The sequence below is a fragment of the Pseudophryne corroboree genome, chromosome 5 (assembly GCF_028390025.1).
Source record: "Pseudophryne corroboree isolate aPseCor3 chromosome 5, aPseCor3.hap2, whole genome shotgun sequence".
Lineage (NCBI taxonomy): Eukaryota > Metazoa > Chordata > Amphibia > Anura > Myobatrachidae > Pseudophryne > Pseudophryne corroboree.
Window position 1 is genome coordinate 392103345 of NC_086448.1, and position 17654 is coordinate 392120998.

The following is a 17654-nucleotide window of genomic DNA, read 5'->3' on the forward strand; positions in this document are numbered from 1 at the left end:
GTAACCCTAGATCCATGCTTTCAGCTTCGCCTTCATTCCATCTTTCTTCACAATTTCTACAAACACGAGACATCAAAAGGCTAAGCTGTACGATGCCCCGTGTACAGTGTGTGCCAGGAGTACGTGTCACCGCGCCTGCAGACAACACTGTACCACACGGTTACGGTTGGTTAGCCCATCATGAGATATGAGCAAAGCTAACGATGCAGTGACTGATACCGGCTAGACATGGAAAGTAAGCGGCAGCAACCATGAGGAGAATTGCCATTCATTGTGATGAAATATGACTGTGACGAAATGATCCCGGTATCTGTGACATCATCAGATCCCTCCCCCCTCCTACTATGTGTCTTGGGCAGCTGCTGTGACGTTGAAGCCGACGCTCAGGCCACTCCCCTAGAGGCGGATGTGAGTGTGTGATGAGCGGGTGATTCTGTGTGTGTGATGCGTTGCTAGGGCGGGCGGAGGTTGTGTGTCCTGCGGGGCGCTCCGTACAGGGGGACGGGAAGGATCAGGAGAGCTGCGCGGTCGCTCCAGTTATTCGGGGGTCATCGATCGTCTATACTCCGTCGTCCTCCGTGTCCGTATGGCCGTCAGCAGGAGATCGCGGCGAGTGTGTCCGGTGTGACTGGAACGGCACGGAGCATGGAGAAGCCGCGGGCACAGTGACAGGTGAGCAGTGTACTGTGTCCTGTGCCGGAGCTGCGGTTGGTGCCCTCAGTACTATCCCTGGCGGCGGTGGTGCTGTGTCCGCTTAGCTTAATGCTCCCAGGCAGGCAGACCGTGTAGCTGGGATAATCTCAGCCCTGACCCGGCACAGATAAACTTATCGTTATTATTGCCGTGTAGCCATCTCTGTGCTCAGCTGCCCCCTGCTAGCTGCTGGGGTGCATTCTCCCGTCGCCTTTATTTGTGTGGTGGCCAGGGGCATTGCTGAGGGTGATGATGTTTCCTGTCTCTAGGGCACCCTGTGTGTGTGTGTGTTGACCTTTTATTCTTTTAAACGCAAAATCATAATTTCTGTAACGTCATAGTGGATGCTGGGGACTCCGTAAGGACCATGGGGAATAGACGGGCTCTGCAGGAGACTGGGCACTCTAAAGAAAGATTTAGTGGCTTCCTCCCTCTATGCCCCTCCTCCAGACCTCAGTTAGAATCTGTGCCCGGCCAGAGCTGGGTGCTCCTAGTGGGCTCTCCTGAGTGAGCTTACTAAGAGAAAGGTATTTTAGTTAGGTTTTTTTATTTTCAGAGAGCTTCTGCTGGCAACAGACTCTCTGCTACGTGGGACTGAGGGGAGAGAAGCAAACCTACTAACTGCGGCTAGGTTGCGCTTCTTAGGCTACTAGACACCATTAGCTCCAGAGGGATCGAACACAGGTACCTAACCTTGATCGTCCGTTCCCGGAGCCGCACCGCCGTCCCCCTTGCAGAGCCAGAAGTACAGAAGCAAGAGAAGCATGAAGACATCGAAATCGGCGGCAGAAGATTCCTGTCCTCCACAGCACACCCGCACACTCCGGTCACTGTAGGGTGCAGGGGGGGGGGGGGGGGGGGTGCCCTGGGCAGCAATTAAGATACCTTTTGGCAATATTATACATATATACAGTCAGGCACTGTATATATGTACGAGCCCCGCCATTATTTTTACACAGAAACGGGACAGAAGCACGCCGCTGAGGGGGAGGGGCCTTCTTCCTCAGCACTCACAGCGCCATTTTCTCTCCACAGATCCGCTGAGAGAAGCTCGCCAGGCTCTCCCCTGCATGGTAGAAGAGGGTAAAAAGAGAGGGGGGGCACATAAATTTGGTGCAAAAGCAATATATACAGCAGCTACTGGGTTAACACTAGGTTACTGTGTGATTCTGGGTCATAGAGCGCTGGCGTGTGTGCTGGCATACTCTCTCTCCAAAGGGCCTTGTGGGGGAACTGACTTCAAATAGAGCATCCCCTGTGTGTGTGGTGTGTCGGTACGTGTGAGTCGACATGTCTGAGGTAAAAGGCTCCCCTAAGGAGGAGATAGAGCAAATATGTGTGTGAGAGGGTGTCTCTGCCGACACCTGTTTGGATATGTAAGTGCTAAGGTGAATTTATTGCACAAAAGATTAGGGAACAGACAGGAAATCTACCCATGTCTGTCCCTATGGCACAGAGACCTTCAGAGTCTCACAATGCTCACTATCCAAAATAATAAACACTGATATCGACACGGAGTTTGACTCCAGTGTCGACTATGATCATGCAAAGTTACAGCTAGAATGGCAGAAAAGTATTCAATATATGATTATTGTAATAAAAGATGATTTGCATATCACTGATGACTCATTTGTCCCTGACACAAGGGTACACAGGTTAAGGGGAAGAAAGCTGAGGTAAATTTCCCTCCTTTCATGAGGAAAAAGAGCGGGAATCTCCAGACAAGAGACTGCAGCTTCCCACAAAGTATTCTAAGGCAGTATCCTTTCCCCACTAGGGCCAGGATGTGATGGGAATCTTCCCCTAGGGTGTCACGTTTGGCCAGAAGGTAGCCCTAGCTATTCTCAGGGATCCTGCAGATAGCGGGCACATTCTGGTACACTACTCGGACCGGCGATTGTGTCGGCATGGGTTTATAGCGCTGTGGCAGCGTGGACAGGTACCTTATCAGCAGAGATTGAGACACTAGTATACATATAGATATGTATAGGTATATATAAAGATGCTGTCTTAAGAGATGTGTGTGTGTGTGTGTGTGTGTATATATATATATATATATATATATATATATATATATATATATATATATATTTTTATATTATTCATGACCAAGGTGACATGTGTATACTGGGTCCTAGAGTCAAAGCTAGGTCGATTTCTGCTTGACGTGTCCTGTAGAATATGCAATGGACAGATGATGCCGACTTAAGAGGCATATGGAAGGCTGTGGATTGTGTGGAGAAGGGTTCTTGGACCTGGTCTCCACAGCTATGGCTGGTAATTCTGATATTTTGCCTTATATTCCTGCACAGCCTAGGAAAGCACGGCATTATCAAATGCAGCCTTTCGAATAAAGAAACAAGAAAGTCCGAGGGCGTCCTTTCTTGCCAGAGAAAAGAAGCTGCACAACACAGCTAGTTCCCAGGAACAGAAGTCCTCCCCGGCCTCTACAAAAATCCACCGCATGTCGCTGGAGCTCCACAGGCGGAGCTAGGCCCGGTGGGGGCACGCTTTCGTAAGTTCAGCCACAAGTGGGTTTACTCCCTATTAGATCCCTGGGCAATAGATGTTGTGTCTCCGGGATACAAGCTGGATTGGGAGAAGATGCCTCCTCACTGACGACCCTGCCGGCTTCCCCCTGCAAGAGGGTAACCGGGTTAACTGCAATTCACAAGTTGTATTTTCAGCAGGTGGTGGTCAAGGTTCCCTTCCTTCAACAAGGAGGGGGTTATTATTCCACCAGGTTGTAGTCCCGAAACCGGAAGGTTCAGTCAGACCCATATTGAATTTAAAATCCCTGAACATATACCTGGAAAGGTTCAAGTGCAAGATGAAATCGCTAAGAGCGGTCATTGCAAGCCTAAAAAGGGGGATATTTTATGGTGTCTCGGGGCAAAAGGGATGCATACCTTCGTGTCCCCATTTATCCACCTAATCAGGCGTACCTCAGAATTGCGGTATTGTCATTACCAATTTCTGACGTGGCCGGTTGGTCTCACCACGGCCCTGAGAGTTTTCACCAAAGTGATGGCGGAAATGATGGTGCTCCTGCGGATGCAAGGTGTCACTATTATCACGTTCTTGGTCGATCTCCTCATAAGAGTGAGATTGAGAGAGCAGTTGCGGAACAGCGTATCACTTTCTCTGGAAGTGTAACGGCAACACGGCTGGATTCTATGTATTCCAGTGTTGCAGTTGGTTCCTACAGCTCATCTGACTCTTCTAGGCATGATCCTAGACACAGACCAGAAAAGGGGTTTATCTCCCGATAGAGAGAGCTCAGGAGCTCGTGACACTGGTCAGGAATCTATTGAAACCAAAACAGGTGTCAGTGCATCACTGCACTCTAGTCCTGGGAAGGATGGTGGCATCGTACGAGGCCATTCCCTTCGGCAGGTTCCATGAGAGGACCTTCCAATGGGGCTTATGGGACAAGTGGTCCGGATCACATCTTCAGATGCATCGGTTAATCACCCTATCCCCCAGGGCCAGGGTGTCTCTCCTGTGGTGGCTGCAGAGTGCTCACCTTCTCGAAGGTCGCAGTTTCGGCACTCAGGACTGGGTCCTGGTGACCACGGATACAAGCCTCCGAGGGTGGGGGGGGAGTCGCACAAGGAAAACAATTTCCAAGGGCGGAGGTCAAGTCAGGAGACTTGCCTTCACATAAATATCCTGGAATTAAGGGCCATATGCATCGCCCTAAGTCAAGCGGAGACCCTGCTTCGCGACCAACCGGTTCTGATTCAGTCAGACAATATCACCGCAGTGGCTCATGTAAACCACCATGGCGGCACAAGGAGCAGGGTGGCGATGGTAGAAGCCACCAGAGTTCTTCGCTGGGCGGAGAATCATGTAAGCGCACTGTCAGCAGTGTTCATTCCGGGAATGGACAACTGGGAAGCAGACTTCCTCAGCAGGCACGACCTCCACCCGGGAGAGTGGGGACTTCATCAAGAAGTCTTCGCGCAGATTGTAGGTCGGTGGGAACTGCCACAGATGGACATGATGGCATCCCGCCTCAACAAAAAGCTACAGAGGTATTGCGCCAGGTCAAGAGACTCTCAGGCGATAGCTGTAGACGCACTGGTGACACCGTGGATGTTCCAGTCGGTTTATGTGTTTCCTCTTCTTCCTTTCTTACCCAAGGTGCTGAGGATCGTAAGAAAAAGAGGAGTGAGAACAATACTCATTGTTCCGGATTGGCCAAGAAGGACTTGGTACCCGGAACTGCAAGAAATGCTCACAGAGGACCCATGGCCTCTGCCTCTCAGACAGGACCTGTTGCAACAAGGGCCCAGTCTGTTCCAAGACTTACCGCGGCTGCGTTTGATGGCATGGCGGTTGAACGCCGGATCCTAATTCCGGATGAAGTTATTCCTACGCTGATAAAGGCGAGGAAGGACGTGACAGCAAAGCATTATCACCGTATATGGCGAAAATATGTTGCTAGGTGTGAGGCCAGGAAGGCCCCTACAGAGGAATTCCAGCTGGGTCGATTCCTGCACTTCCTACAGTCAGTAGTGACTATGGGCCTAAAATTAGGGTCCATAAAGGTACAGATTTCGGCCCTATCCATTTTCTTTCAAAAAGAACTGGCTTCACTGCCGGAGGTTCAGACGTTTGTTTAGGGAGTGCTGCATATTCAACCCCCTTTTGTGCCACCAGTGGCACCTTGGGATCTTAACGTGGTGTTGGATTTCCTGAAATCCCACTGGTTTGAGCCACTTAAAACCGTGGAGCTAAAGTATCTCACGTGGAAAGTGGTCATGCTGTTGGCCTTAGCTTCGGCTAGGCGTGTGTCAGAATTGGCGTCTTTGTCATGTAAAAGCCCCTATCTGGTTTTCCATATGGACAGGGCAGAATTGCAGACTCGTCCGCAATTTCAGCCAAAGGTGGTGTCATCTTTTCATTTGAACCAACCTATTGTGGTGCCTGCGGCTACTCGTGACTTGGAGGATTCCAAGTTGCTTGACGTAGTCCGGGCTTTGAAGATTTATGTAACCAGAACGGCTGGAGTCAGGAAGTCTGACTCGCTGTTTATCCTGTGTGCATCCAACAAGCTAGGTGCTCCTGCTTCAAAGCAAACTATTGCTCGCTGGATCTGTAACACGATTCAGCAGGCTCATTCTGCGGCTGGGTTGCCGCATCCAAAATCAGTGACAGCCCATTCCACGAGGAAGGTGGGCTCTTCTTGGGCGGCTGCCCGAGGGGTCTCGGCATTACAGCTTTGCCGAGCTGCTACTTTGTCGGGTTCAAACACATTTGCAAAATTCTACAAGTTTGATACCCTGGATGAGGAGGACCTTGTGTTTGCCCATTCGGTGCTGCAGAGTCATCCGCACTCTCCCGCCCGTTTGGAGGCTTTGGTATAATCCCCATGGTCCTTACGGAGTCCCCAGCATCCACTAGGACATTAGAGAAAATAAGAATTTACTCACCGGTAAATCTATTTCTCGTAGTCCGTAGTGGATGCTGGGCGCCCGTCCCAAGTGCGGACTTCTTCTGCAATACTTGTATATAGTTATTGCTTACATAAGGGTTATGTTATAGTTGCATCAGGTTTATCTGATGCTCTGTTGTTGTTCATACTGTTAACTGGGTAAGTTTATCACAAGTTATACGGTGTGATTGGTGTGGCTGGTATGAGTCTTACCCTGGATTCCAAAAATCCTTTCCTTGTAATGTCAGCTCTTCCGGGCACAGTTTCCTTAACTGAGGTCTGGAGGAGGGGCATAGAGGGAGGAGCCAGTGCACACCAGATAGTACTAAATCTTTCTTTAGAGTGCCCAGTCTCCTGCGGAGCCCGTCTATTCCCCATGGTCATTATGGAGTCCCCAGCATCCACTACGGACTATGAGAAATAGATTTACCGGTGAGTAAAATCTTATTATTTTCTTTGGATATTACACATGTATATCTATGTATGTGCTACAAAGAGTTTTACTTATACCGCATTCAGATCTCAAATGCCGGATCCCACCCGGTAAAAGAAACGTGTCCTTACCGGGTGGGATCCGGCATTTGCTCCCCTCTGCTGGCTTTCCGACCCGGCAATATACCGGGGCTCATCTCCTGCGCCCTTTCTCCCTATGCTGTGAATGGGAGCCGATTCGCATCGGAACGGCTCTAATTCACACTGCGCCTGACCCGGTATTCAACCCGGGTATAATCCTTCTTTTATACCGGGTTTAATTACCGGGTCAGGCGACCCGCTAATTCCGGCAGAGTGCTTTCACATCGCACACTGACCCGTGTCGACACGGCAATATGCCGTGTCTATACCGGGTTATTTGTGCGATGTGAAAGGGTTATTAGTGTATAGACTGTATTATGGGTGATCATTGGGCTGCACTACCTGTACCCTGTCACCGGTTCTTGCCTTAACCCTTTACTTTCATTGTCTTGAATGTTAGCTGTAAAGCATTATTATGTCATTTATGATTTTATTGCTATGTGTTTTAATAGTCTATGGCAGTGGTTCCCAAACTGTGTGCCGTGGCACCCTGGGATGCCGCGGGACACTTGCAGGGGTGCCTCGGGTTGGTGGTCCAGGACCAATTCAAAATATTTATTATCCATGTAATAGGAAAAACTAGTACTTGTGGCTGCTAGTCATAAAATGTGTACAAATAGAAGAAAATCTTGTCACTCACCACATAACTGAACCTAAGTATGACATATAAACATAATTTACTTAATTTCATTTTTTTTATAAATTTCCCAATTAGAAACTTTTGGACTAGGGGTGCCGTGATAAAAATTCTGATACTCTAGGGTGCCGTGATTCAAAAAAGTTTGGGAACCACTGGTCTATGGGGTCTATTCTGTGGACGCTCTGTGGAGCTGTGGACGCTCTGGTAACACCGTGGGTGTACCAGTCAGTGTATGTGTTCCCTCCTCTGCCTCTCATACCCAAGGTACTGAGAATCATAAGAAGGAGAGTCGTAAGGACTATACTCGTGGCTCCGGATTGGCCAAGAAGGACTTGGTACCCGGAACTTCAAGAGATGCTCACAGAGGAACCGTGGCCTCTACCTCTAAGAAGGGATCTGCTCCAGCAGGGACCCTGTCTGTTCCAAGACTTACCGCGGCTGCGTTTGACGGCATGGCGGTTGAACGCCGGATCCTGAAGGAAAAAGGCATTCCGGATGAAGTCATCCCTACCCTGATCAAAGCCAGGAAGGATGTAACCGCACAACATTATCACCGTATTTGGCGTAAATATGTTGCGTGGTGCGAGGCCAGGAAGGCCCCTACAGAGGAATTTCAACTGGGTCGTTTCCTGCATTTCCTGCAAACAGGACTGTCTATGGGCCTAAAATTAGGGTCCATTAAGGTTCAAATTTCGGCCCTGTCGATTTTCTTCCAGAAAGAACTGGCTTCAGTTCCTGAAGTTCAGACGTTTGTCAAGGGGGTACTGCATATACAACCTCCTTTTGTGCCTCCAGTGGCACCTTGGGATCTCAATGTAGTTTTGGGGTTCCTAAAATCACATTGGTTTGAACCACTCACCACTGTGGACTTAAAATATCTCACATGGAAAGTGGTAATGCTGTTGGCCCTGGCTTCAGCCAGGCGTGTCTCAGAATTGGCGGCTTTATCCTATAAAAGCCCTTACCTAATTTTTCATACGGACAGGGCAGAATTGAGGACTCGTCCTCAATTTCTACCTAAGGTGGTTTCAGCATTTCACCTGAACCAGCCTATTGTGGTACCTGCGGCTACTAGGGACTTGGAGGACTCCAAGTTACTGGACGTAGTCAGGGCCCTGAAAATATGTTTCCAGGACGGCTGGAGTCAGGAAATCTGACTCGCTGTTTATCCTGTATATGCACCCAACAAGCTGGGTGCTCCTGCTTCTAAGCAGACTATTGCTCGTTGGATTTGTAGTACAATTCAGCTTGCACATTCTGTGGCAGGCCTGCCACAGCCAAAATCTGTGAAAGCCCATTCCACAAGGAAGGTGGGCTCATCTTGGGCGGCTGCCCGAGGGGTCTCGGCGTTACAACTTTGCCGAGCAGCTACTTGGTCAGGGGCAAACACGTTTGCTAAATTCTACAAATTTGATACCCTGGCTGAGGAGGACCTGGAGTTCTCTCATTCGGTGCTGCAGAGTCATCCGCACTCTCCCGCCCGTTTGGGAGCTTTGGTATAATCCCCATGGTCTTTACGGAGTCCCCAGCATCCACTAGGACGTCAGAGAAAATAAGAATTTACTTACCGATAATTCTATTTCTCGTAGTCCTTAGTGGATGCTGGGCGCCCATCCCAAGTGCGGATTGTCTGCAATACTTGTACATAGTTATTGTTACAAAAATCGGGTTATTATTGTTGTGAGCCATCTTTCCAGAGGCTCCTCTGTTATCATGCTGTTAACTGGGTTCAGATCACAGGTTATACGGTGTGATTGGTGTGGCTGGTATGAGTCTTACCCGGGATTCAAAATCCTTCCTTATTGTGTACGCTCGTCCGGGCACAGTATCCTAACTGAGGCTTGGAGGAGGGTCATAGGGGGAGGAGCCAGTGCACACCAGGTAGTCCTAAAGCTTTACTTTTGTGCCCAGTCTCCTGCGGAGCCGCTATTCCCCATGGTCCTTACGGAGTTCCCAGCATCCACAACGGACTACGAGAAATAGAATTATCGGTAAGTAAATTCTTATTTTTTGCAGCATTCTATATTTTCCTAGTAGCTCTTTTTGGTTGGGTTTCCTAGTGTTCTTTGGTTTGGTAAGCTGCAGAATTTTTGCCTGCCGCCTCTTACCATAGGTCTTTACAGCAATGAGCGTTTTAGTCATGAATCATGTGGTGTGGCAACTGGAAAAGAGGCCTTACAAATCTAGCTTTAAACAAGAGTAATATCGAGAAAGGTAGTGCCCAAAAAAATGCCACACTATTTTCTTACAGGGTATTCAATCTGGAGAATGGAGGTTTAGAATTTTTGCTACTTTCATTTCTTCCTTTTTACGTTTACTTCCACATTGTCATGATTTTCTTCCACAAATGAATGTCCTTCCTGTCTTATTTCAACTTCAGACAATATCCCTGGTTGTTAATACACTCAAGGGCGGTACTCACGGAGCGATATTCTAAGCACTCTCAGCACACATTGCGCTGTGCTGAGCGGCGGGAGAGATGTGTGCTGAGCGGTTCGCTCAGCACACATCACTCCTGCATCGGCCCGTCTATATGGGCCTTTAGACAGGTGAGAACCATTATTATATAGTGTAGAAATTACGGTTACATTTATTTTTCCGTCTGCATTTGTGACCTTACTAAAACTGTCTAATGGTTTTTTAATAGAAACTTTAGCTTTAGTAAAGCTATGAAATGTATCCGTTCACTTGTTGGGGTTCAACACACTTAAAGACAGGAAATCTCAAGTTTATTTGAATTCCTACCCCCAGGCTCATGCTACAACGATATACAGCTCATGTAACCATCTAGGCACAAATTGTTGTTGTACAGAGGTTTGCATATGTGGTATAGGAACAGTGAAGGCTGCGGAGGCAGGCTCACAGTGGTTAGCTGGATTCTGCAGTTTGCCCATACACCCAGGTTACAGTGCTGAAAATTGACTCCCAAATGTCACACAGAGTTGACATGAATTTAACATGGTTAGTCTGCTACAAATAAATGTTAGGTAATTGTATCCATTTAAGGCAGGTATATTTACTACGGTTCCGGTATGAATGGTCGACCATGTTATGGTCGACATTGACATGGACACATGGTCGACACATGAAAATGGTCGACACATGAAAGGTCGACACATGAAAAGGTCGACATGATATTTTTTACTTTTTTTTGGTGTCGTTTTTTGCGTAAAGTGACTGGGAACCCCAATTAGTGCACCGCGTCCCCTCGCATGGCTCGCTTCGCTCGCCATGCTTCGGGCATGGTGCCTTCGCTCCGCTGTCGCTTCGATCGGCACAGATTACCGTTCCAATCGTAGTCCACGTGGATCATAAAGTATGGAAAAGTTCCCCAAAAGAAAAAAAAGTTAAACTCATGTCGACCTTTTCATGTGTCGACCTTTTCATGTGTCGACCATGTGTCCATGTCGACCATGTCAATGTCGACCAATAGTGGTCGACCTAATGACTGTCGACCATAAAATGGTCGACCATGTGAACGGATACCATTTACTACTAGGGCATGCTAAAGCTGTGTCAGGGCATACTGGTATATGTAATTTCATAGTAACTAGAGGGCCGGATGTGGGATTTCCCTGTTGTAAGGTATAAGTCTGTGCTGGAATTCATGAAGCATATAAATGTAACATGATGTCATTGATAATATTGAAAGACATTTACTGATAGTTTTGTATGTTTTCTAAGTCCTATTCTATATAACATTTAGGATAGTACTATAGACTATAGAAATTTTAACAAACTTTTAAGTAATCTATCCATTGCTCTAACTTTTTATTTTCTCTAACGTCCTAGAGGATGCTGGGGACTCCGTAAGGACCATGGGGATAGACTGGCTCCGCAGGAAACATGGGCACTTTAAGAAAGACTTTTACTCTGGGTGTGCACTGGCTAATCCCTCTATGCCCCTCCTCCAGACCTCAGTTTGATACTGTGCCCAGAGGAGATGGGTGCACTGCAGGGAGCTCTCCTGAGTTTACTGTAAAGAAAGTATTTTGTTAGGTTTTTTTATTTTCAGGGAGCACTGCTGGCAACAGACTCCCTGCATTGAGCGACTGAGGGGAGAGAAGCAGCCCTACTCTCTGAGTTGCAAGGTCCTGCTTCTTAGGCTACTGGACACCATTAGCTCCAGAGGTATTGGTACGCAGGATCTCACCCTCGCCGTCCGTCCCAGAGCCGTGCCGCCGTCCCCCTCGCAGAGTATGAGAAGAATAGAAGACTTCAGAGGCGACAGAAGACTTCATGATCTTCACTGAGGTAATGCACAGCACTGCAGCTGTGCGCCATTGCTCCCATACACCTCACATACTCCGGTCACTGTAAGGGTGCAGGGCGCAGGGGGGGCGCCCTGGGCAGCAATATAAACCTTGTTTTGGCAAAAATATAACATATATACAGCTGGGTACTGTGTATATATGTGTGAGCCCCCGACAATTTTACATTTTTAAGTAGGACAGAAGCCCGCCGCCGAGGGGGCGGAGCTTCTCCCTCAGCACTTGCCAGCGTCATTTTTCTCCACAGCACTGCTGAGAGGAAGCTCCCCGGACTCTCACCTGCTTATACCACGGTAGACAAGAGGGTTGAAAAGAGAGGGGTGGGGTACATAATTTGGCGCAAATTACATACAGCAGCGCTACTGGGCAAACATTAAGTTACTGTGTTATTCCTGGGTTATATAGCGCTGGGGTGTGCTGGCATACTCTCTCTCTCTGTCTCTCCAAATGGCCTTGTGGGGGAACTGTCTTCAGAAAGAGCATTCCCTGTGTGTGGTGTCGGTACGCGTGTGTCGACATGTCTGAGGAAGAAGGCTATGTTGGAGAGGAGCGGGAGCAAATAAATGTGGTGTCTCCGCCGACACCTGATTGGATGGATATATGGAAAGTTTTAAATGCTAGTGTAAACTCATTGCAAAAAAGATTAGACAAGGCTGAAGCTTTGGGACAGTCAGGGTCTCAACCCATGCCTGATCCTATGTCGCAAGGACCGTCAGGGTCTCATAAGCGCCCACTATCCCAGATTGTTGACACAGATACCGACACAGATTCTGACTCCAGTGTCCATTACGATGATGCAAAGTTACAGCCAAAATTGTCAAAATCCATTCGATATATATGATTATGGCAATAAAAGATGTTTTGCACATCACAGAGGAACCCCCTGTCCCTGACAAGAGGGTACATATGTACAAGGGAAAGAAGCCTGAGGTAACCTTTCCCCCCCTCACACGAGCTGAACGAGTTATGTGAAAAAGCTTGGGAATCTCCAGATAAGACTGCAGATTTCCAAAAGGATTCTTATGGCGTATCCTTTCCCATCAACGGATGGGTTACGATGGGAATCCTCCCCTTGGGTGGACAAAGCATTAACACGCTTATCCAAGAAGGTAGCCCTCCCGTCCCAGGATACGGCTACCCTCAAAAATTTTGCTGACCGCAAACAGGAGATTACCCTGAAGTCCATTTATACACATTCAGGTACCTTACTCAGACCGGCAATTGCGTCGGCCTGGCTGTGTAGTGCTGTAGCGGCATGGACGGATACCTTATCTGAGGGGATGGATACCCTAGATGGGGATACTATTTTATTGACCCTGGGGCATATAAGAGATGCTGTCCTATATATGAGAGATGCTCAGAGACATTAGTCTACTGGGTTCTAGAATAAACGCTATGTCAATTTCTGCCAGAAGAGTCCTATGGACGCGTGATGCTGACTCAAAAAGGCATATGTAGGTTTTACCTTACAGGGGTGAGGAATTGTTTGGGGAAGGTCTCTCGGACCTGGTCTCCACAGCTACAGCTGGAAAATCAATTTTTTTACCTTATGTTCCCTCACAGCATAAGAAAGCTCCGCATTATCAAATGCAGTCCTTTCGGTCACAAACAAACAATAAAGTGCGAGGTGCATCCTTTCTTGCCAGAGGTAGGGGCAGAGGAAAAAAGCTGCACAACACAGCTAGTTCCCAGGAACAGAAGTCCTCCCTGGTCTCTACAAAATCTACCGCATGACGCTGGGGCTCCACTGACGGAGTCTGGCCCAGTGGGGGCACGTCTTCAGAGTTTCAGCCACATCTGGGTTCACTCCCAGGTGGATCCCTGGGCAATAGAAATTGTTTCTCGGGGTTACAAGCTGGAATTCGAAGAAGTGCCTCCTCGCCGATTTTTCAAATCGGCTCTACCAACTTATCCCCAGGAAAGGGAGATAGTGTTATATGCAATAGAAAAATTGTATCTTCAACAGGTGGTGGTCAAGGTTCCCCTCCTCCAACAAGGAAAGGGATATTACTCGACCATGTTTGTAGTCCCGAAACCGGACGGTTCGGTCAGACCCATATTAAATTTGAAATCCCTGAACCTATACTTGAAAAGGTTCAAATTCAAGATGGAATCGCTAAGAGCGGTCATTGCAAGCCTGGAAGGGGGGGATTTTATGGTGTCCTTGGACATAAAGGATGCATACCTTCATGTCCCCATTTATCCACCTCATCAGGCGTACCTCAGATTTGCGGTACAGGACTGTCATTACCAATTTCAGACGTTGCCGTTTGTCACAATTATCCCGTACTTGCACGATCTCATAAAAGCGAGATCAAGAGAGCAGTTGCTGAACAGCGTGTCACTTTCACTGAAGGTGTTACAGCAACACGGCTGGATTCTCAATATCCCGAAGCTGCAGTTGGTTCCTACGACTCATCTGTCTTTCTTGGGCATGATTCTGGACACAGACCAGAAGAGGGTTTATCTCCCGATAGAAAAGGCCCAGGAACTCCTGACTCTTGTCAGGAACCTATTGAAACCAAAACAGGTGTCGGTGCATCACTGCACTCGAGTCCTGGGAAAGATGGTGGCATCATACGAGGCCATTCCCTTCGGCAGGTTCCATGCGAGGACTTTCCAATGGGACCTACTGGACAAGTGGTCCGGGTCACATTTACAGATTCATCGGTTGATCACCCTAGCCCCCAGGGCCAGGGTATCACTCCTGTGGTGGCTGCAGAGTGCTCACCTTCTCAAGGGCCGCAGGTTCGGCATTCAGTGCTGGATCCTGGTGACCACAGACGCAAGCCTCTGAGATTGGGGAGCAGTCACACAGGGAATAAATTTCCAAGGTCTTGGGTCAAGTCAAGAGACTTGTCTTCACATCAACATCCTGGAACTAAGGGCCATATACAACGCCCTACGTCAAGCGGAGACCTTACTTCGTGACCAACCGGTTCTGATCCAGTCAGACAACGTCACAGCAGTGGCTCATGTAAACTGCCAAGGCGGCACAAGGAGCAGAGTGGCGATGGCAGAGGCCACCAGAATTCTTCGCTGGGTGGAGAATCACGTAAGCGCATTGTCAGCAGTGTTCATTCTGGGTTTGGACAACTGGGAAGCAGACTTCCTCAGCAGACACGACCTACATCCGGGAGAGTGGGGACTTCATCAGGAAGTCTTCGCACAGATTACAAGTCGGTAGGGACTGCCACAGATAGACATGATGGCGTCCTGCCTCAACAAAAATCGACATAGGTATTGCGCAAGGTCAATAGACCCTCAGGCAGTAGCGGTAGACGCCCTAGTGACACCGTGGGTGTTCCGGTCGGTCTATGTATTTCCTCCTTCCTCTCATACCCAAGGTGTTGAGGATAATAAGACAAGGAGGAGTGAGAACAATCCTCATTGTTCCAGATTGGCCGCGGAGGACCTGGTATCCGGATCTGCAGGAAATGCTCACAGAAGATCCGTGGCCTCTTCCTCTAAGACAGGACCTGTTGCAGCAGGGGTCCTGTCTGTTCCAAGACTTACCGTGGCTGCGTTTGACGGCATGGCGGTTGAACGCCGGATCCTAGCAGAGAGAGGCATTCCGGTTGAGGTCATCCCTACGCTGATAAAGGCAAGGAAGGATGTAACGTCAAAACATCACCGTATATGGCAAAATTATGTTTCTTGGTGTGAGGCCAGGTATGCTCCTACGGAAGAATTCCATCTGGGCCGTTTCCTTCACTTCCTACAAACTGGAGTGAATTTGGGCCTAAAATTATGCTCTATTAAAGTCCAGATTTCGGCCTTATCCAGTTTCTTTCAAAAAGAATTGGCTTCTCTTCCAGAAGTTCAGACTTTTTTGTTAAAGGAGTGCTGCATATTCAGCCTCCTTTCTTGCCTCCGGTGGCACCTTGGGACCTTAACGTGGTGTTAAGTTTTCTAAAATCACACTGGTTTGAACCACTTAAAACGGTGGAGTTGAAATATCTCACGTGGAAGGTGGTCATGTTAGCCTTGGCTTCGACTAGGCGAGTGTCGGAAGTGGCGGGTTTGTCACATAAAAGCCCATATTTGGTATTCCATGTGGATAGGGAGGAATTGCGGACCCGTCCTCAATTCCTACCAAAAGTGGTCTCATCTTTTCATATGAACCAACCTATTGTGGTGTCTATGGATATGCGTGACTTGGAGGATTCCGAGTTACTTGATGTGGTAAAGGCTTTGAAAATTTACGTGGCCAGAACGGCTAGGGTCAGGAAAACTGAAGCGCTGTTTGTCCTGTATGCAACCAACAAGATTGGTGCTCCTGCTTCAAAGCAGACTATTGCTCGCTGGATTTGTAACACGATTCAGCAAGCGCATTCTACGGCTGGATTGCCGTTACCGAAATCGGTCCAGGCCCATTCCACGAGGAAAGTGGGCTCTTCTTGGGCGGCTGCCCGAGGGGTCTCGGCACTACAGCTGTGTCGAGCCGCTACTTGGTCGGGTTCAAAAACCTTTGCAATATTCTATAAGTTTGATACCCTGGCTGAGGTGGACCTCATGTTTGCTTAACCGGTGCTGCAGAGTCATCCTCACTCTCCCGTTTGGGAGCTTTGGTATAATCCCCATGGTCCTTACGGAGTCCCCAGCATCCTCTAGGACGTTAGAGAAAAATAAGATTTTAAACCTACCGGTAAATCTTTTTCTCGTAGTCCGTAGAGGATGCTGGGTGCCCGTCCCAAGTGCGGACTACTTCTGCAATACTTGTATATAGTTATTGCTTCAATAAGGGTTATGTTATGGTTGCATCAGTCATGTACTGATGCTATGTTGATTTTTCATACTGTTAACTGGGTAGTTTATCACAAGTTATACGGTGTGGCTGGTATGAATCTTGCCCTTGCATTAACAAAAATGATTTCCTCGTACTGTCCGTCTCCTCTGGGCACAGTTTCTCTAACTGAGGTCTGGAGGAGGGGCATAGAGGGAGGAGCCAGTGCACACCCAAATCCTAAAGTCTTTCTTAAAGTGCCCATGTCTCCTGCTGAGCCCGTCTATCCCCATGGTCCTTACGGAGTCCCCAGCATCCTCTACGGACTACGAGAAAAAGATTTACCGGTAGGTTAAAAATCGTATTTTTTTATTTTATTTTATTTTTTATTGTTTCCTTGCGTATACATGAGTTGTTTAATATATGTATGTATGTATTTTTTTTTCAATCACTTTTATTATTTTGCGGGTGAGGGGTACAGAAAAGAAAAAAGGGAAAGGGGAAGAGTAGGGGGGTACACAGACAGTTCAGCAATAAAACATAATTGCATAGAGAATATTGAGGAAAATATCATACATTAAAACAACGTGAGGCTAAATCCTTCCAACTGAGAATACTTAATAAAGCGGTATACCACTGACCTAAGTGTCATGAGGGGGTGTGGGATCTGGTGGGCGTTTGTGCCAATAAGTAGACCACGAATACCAGCGGAGCAATGGGCAGGATGAAGAAGAGGTATAGGCCACTTCCGCTGTCTCAAATTCACAGTATGTATGTATTTTTTGTAATATAAGTAAGGCGTTGATTTTTGATTTCAGTCAGAAATTACATAAATATGATGACCCCCCCCCCCCCCACACGACAATAGACATTCAACTGATTTTGTCCTTATTACCCAATCTTTCAATTGCTGCATTATTAAAATATAAATGCCATCACACAATGCAGTGCTCATGGAGTAGATCTGTAACTTGCCACTGCGTGTTAGCAAGAATCCCTAAAACTAGCACGACGTATGCGTTACACTGTGTGAATGCCAAATGTGATTTGAGAGGCAGTGTATTGGAAATGTGCTGGTCATTCCTGGGCGGCTGGGTTGGATTTGTTTGTTTTTTGTGCGTTACTGTTTTAATGGAAAAAAAACTGTAATCTTGTATATTATATTAATACTGTGAAACATTGCTATGTATAATATCGCTTTCACATCGCAAACGCAGGTCGGACCCTGCTTTTGAACCTGAGTCTGACCCGCCTTTATTCCCAGGTTGGTGCCTTTCACACTGAACCTGGGTCACCCATGTTAAACACACT

General features: G+C 47.8%; 1 protein-coding gene across 3 annotated transcripts in view; it reads left to right on the forward strand.

The window, feature by feature from the left end:
• The first annotated feature begins 350 nt into the window (after nt 1-350).
• The window catches only part of GALNT1 (polypeptide N-acetylgalactosaminyltransferase 1), a 673496-nt gene continuing 656192 nt past the window's right edge, over nt 351-17654 (forward strand). The window contains exon 1 of one of the 3 annotated variants that reach the window (XM_063922716.1): nt 351-408. The gene's annotated coding sequence lies outside the window, so the exon portion shown is untranslated. The other 2 variants (XM_063922715.1, XM_063922717.1) reach the window with 2 other exon arrangements.